Here is a 4,543-nt window from a genome sequence, read left to right as displayed (position 1 = left end):
AGCTGGGGTTCCGGCCGGTCCCGACAGGAAACGCCGCTCCAGTCCGATGGTAGGCCGCGAGGAAGGGGCGAAGAAGCAGCTCAGAGGGAAGCCGCCTCTCCGACCAGGTAGGAACTATGAAATAAAGTTTCCCCCATCCCCTCCTCCCACCCACCACGTAAAAGACTACTTGACCTCCAAAACAAACATTCACTAAAAATTAAAAAAAAGGGTGAAAAGACTAACAGCTGCTGGCAGGGCAGCCATACTCGACGGCACCCCCTACAAGATATATGTAATCTTATTGAAACATATAAGATTATAAAGGGATTGGACAAGCTAGAGGCAGGAAACATGTTGTGGCAGTCCAGAACCATGGGCCACAGTTTAAGAATAAGGGGTAAGCCATTTAGAACGGAGTTGAGGAAACACTTTTTCAGTTGTGAGTCTGTGGAATTCTCTGCCTCAGAGGGCCGTGGAGGCCGGTTCTCAGGATACTTTCAAGATAGAGCTAGATAGGGCTCTTAAAGATAGCAGAGCCAGAGGATATGGGCGGAACGCAGGAACAGGGTACTGATTGGGGATGATCAGCCATGATCACATTGAATGGCGGTGCTGGCTCGAAAGGCCAAATGGCCTACTCCTGCACCTATTGTCTATTGCCCACGCCAACCAGCGATCATCCCGTACACTAGCATTATCCTACACACTAGGGACCATTATACTATACAATAGGGAGCACCCGGAGAAAACCCACGCGGGTCACAAGGAGAATGTACAAATTTTGTACGTGCAGCACCTGTAGCCAAGATTGAACCTGGGTCTCTGGCACTGTGAAGCAGGAACTGTACCGCTGTGCTGCCATCCTGGAAATTCATCTTGCACTCAACATTATTCTCTTTATCCTGTATCTGTACTTGATTGTAATCATGTATAGTCTTTCCACTGACTGGCTAGCATGCAACTCGCAGGGCTGCCAACTCTCACGCATTGTGTGTGAGAATTGCGCATTTCGCCAAATTATCATGCTTTCATGCTGATCACAAATTTTGCACGCTCTTTCGTGAGAAAGTCTGTGATCAACGAAAATTTCAAAACTCATATCAACTGCATGGGCCGCGGCTGTTGGAGAGCCGGGGCTGAGGGAGGGATGGAAGCAGTAGCAGCGGCAGGGACAGATGCGGACGGGGAGCCGGGGTTGGCGAGTGTTTGCTGGTCTGGCGAGTGTTTTCCGGGCTGGCGAGTCGATCGCTGCAGCTGCAGCCATGGAGCAGCCTCAGTGCAAGAGTTCCGGGCTGTCGGAGGCGTCGGAAGCATTGCGCCACTGCCCAGGTGACCGGCATGGATCAGGCTGCGGCTCGGTGCATCCTGGAGGACAATCAGTGGCCGCTGGAAGTAAGTACCAAGCAAATGGAGAAAGCATCCTGCGAGCCTACTAGATTTTCCCTTACTGTAACTGCAGGAAAAAATGTTCCTGATGTTGGGGGAGTTCAGAAGCAGGGGTCACACTAAGAATAAAGGGCCAGTTAGGACTGAGATGAGGACAAACTTTCTTCACTCAGAGAGTTGTGAATCTGTGGAATTCTCTGCCACAGAAGGCAGTGGAGGCCAATTCACTGGATGTTTTCAAGAGAGAGTTACATTTAACTCTTGGGACTAGCAAAATCATTGGATATGGGGAAAACACAGGAAAGAGGTACTGATTTTAGATGAACAGCCATGATCATATTGAATGGCAGTGCTGGCTCAAAGGGCTGAATGGCCTATCCCTGCACCTATTTTCTATGTTTTATGCTTGAGTATATGGCAATAAAACTCGACCATTGATTTTGAAGGATTCATGCATGGTGGAGGTATAATGTAGTCATAGAGTGATACAGTGTGAAAACAGGCCCTTCGGCACAACTTGCCCACACCCACCAATATGTCCCAGCTACACTACCTGCTTTTGGTCCATATCTCTCCAAACCTGTCCTATCAATGTATCAGTTTAACTGTTTCTTAAATGTTGGGATAGTCCCTACCTCAACTATCTCCTCTGGCAGCTTGTTCCATACACCCACCACCCTTTGTGTGGAAAGGTTACCCCTTAAAAAGTTACCTTAAAAATCCTTCAAACAAAAAACATTGAAATCATACTTCTACAATGCACTATAACATAATTTTAATACCTCAAATTTCAAAAACCCTACCGTGGGAGGGGGGACATCCCCTTCCCCACACCCTCTCCCCACTCAGTTGCTCCACTCCCTCACCGGGTACCCCAAAGGCCAGTGATCAGTGATCGCTCATCCTCCCACTTTCAAAAACGCTTCATGGCCCCTGATTCAGACAGAGAGCACTGCCAGGCGTGAGTGGGGAACTGAGGCCAGTTGTCCGTGATGTCTGGATCCCAATGCTCAACGCTTCGTGTTTTGGAGTTGGCTAATGTTATTGATTTGTAATTAGCCTGATTTGTAATTTGTTGACAAAACCTTAATTTTTTAATTCTGAATAATCCGGATGGGATAAGTGTAATATTAAAATGATATGCAAGATGTCAGGCTGTCTGTCACAACATTCAGCCTCGATAACCCATTATTTCCTTCAGTTAAATATTGGGAAGGTAGCACTATTGTCATTTGCCACTCAACTATTATGTTTGTTTACCTCACTGACTATTTCTAACACCCCCGGCCCCCAAATTCTTTTGACAGGTTGAATAGAAATGTCCCCAATCTTTTTGTTTTACAAATTGAACACGTAGATGAACATCCTCAAGGAGTCTGTTCAGATGGAAACTGATTCAGATGCGATGTTCAAGAGCTTGTTCAAAGAAGGAGCATATTTTAAAGGAGTGACAGAGATACTTGCAGGGGAATGTGCAAGGAGGTTATTATTTGTCTTTCGTTTTAGCTTGAACCAGGACATCTGAAGATTCAAAGTTTAATATAGTAATTGTGCTGATACTGACTCCAACCAACCACGTAATGAATATCATCCATTCCAGAGGTTTTATTTTTCTGATGCCATTTAAACTTCACTTGGATTTCAATCACTTCAATGTAAAAGTAATTGGGAATGGGGTGCATTGGAACAAAGATTTGCCCTTGGTACATAGTAACCGTAATATAATATAATATAATATAAATCTATGTTTCTATGTTTCTATAATAATGAATGCATGTTGGTAGGTGCAATCAAGATAAAGATATTTTTTATCATTCTTGTGTTATGAATACCACAGCAAAATATTATGTACTCTCAAGATCACATTTAAAAATATAATATGGCTTAAATATATAGTTATTGGACTTTGCATTTCGGAAATGTCCCAGCTGAGAGGAAGACAGCAAAATACTGAAAATATTGGGGGTGAAAATTACTTCAGGACAGTTTGTTAGGAAAATGAAGGAAATGGTAACAGAATACTTATACATCTGAGTGGGTATAATTGTATGGATGAGAAATTGTGTTCAACCAATTAATATGGGGCTTTATGTGTGGGCCAGATATATTGTCCTTGCAGAGGGGCTAGGAGCAAGGCCAAGTGTGCATCTGGAGTCAAGGTTTGGAATAGTACCAGGTGTGCCGTCAAAGCTGGGACAATGGGAGTGTTCAGCACTGGGAACCTAAGCAGTTAAACATCTATGATCAAGGTAGAATAGGGGGCCAGGTGTAAGGCTGGACTCAGGGTCAGGAATGAGAGAAGGTATGCAACTGGAGTCAGGGTCAGGAGTAGTACCAGGTGTGCAGTGAGACCCAGGTTGGTCAACATGGGCCAAGTGTTTGATTATAATCTGATTTCCATACATGAATATACTAAGATCCTTCATGTGCTACGCCTGTTGATCAGAGCCTGGCTCTACTGTGGAATGTAATTAAGAATGTAATTTTGCCTAACCTTATTCATAGCTAATCCAATTTAAAGCATAAATATTACATTCAAGTGTAAGTTAAAAGACTCGCTCCAGTATGCACCAGATTGCACAATTTCAAGTTGAAAAATGCAAAAGCTCCGTACCAATGGGACACCCCCTCCCACACCCTGTCCCCCCTACCCCCTCGGTCGCTACGCTCCCTCAGGCTTGGTCTCTCGCAATTTCTCACACCCAACTCTCACCCAATGTTGGCAGCCCTGAACTCGATACATGTGACAATAAACTAACTCCACTTTGTAAGTTTAATTAGGGGTGGTTTAATACACAGTGATTTTTGCTAGTGACACCCAGGTCTGCAAACCATCATCTGTTATGCTGGAGTAACTCAGCAGGGCAAACAGCCTCTCTGGAGGAGACGGAATTTTGTATCTGTTGGAGTTGGGGTAGGCGGAAGAATGATTGGATTATTCAGAGCAAAGATTATAGAGGAGTAGCTCCTCTAGCATCTTTGATTCAGAGCCCTGGGCGTGCAACGCGCACTTACGCCATGCAGGGTGCGGGGCGGGCCGGCCGCCAGCCAGTTTAGGGGAGGCGGGAGATGGTTTCACACAGCGTCCCGGGTGGGGCGGGCCGGCTCTCAGCTTGGGAGGACAGGAGATGGTTTCACACAGCGTCCCGGGCGGGGCTGACTGTGCCGTCACCTT

The sequence above is a fragment of the Leucoraja erinacea genome, chromosome 3, assembly GCF_028641065.1.
Source record: "Leucoraja erinacea ecotype New England chromosome 3, Leri_hhj_1, whole genome shotgun sequence".
Taxonomy (NCBI): domain Eukaryota; kingdom Metazoa; phylum Chordata; class Chondrichthyes; order Rajiformes; family Rajidae; genus Leucoraja; species Leucoraja erinaceus.
Note: the sequence above shows the minus strand (reverse complement) of the source record.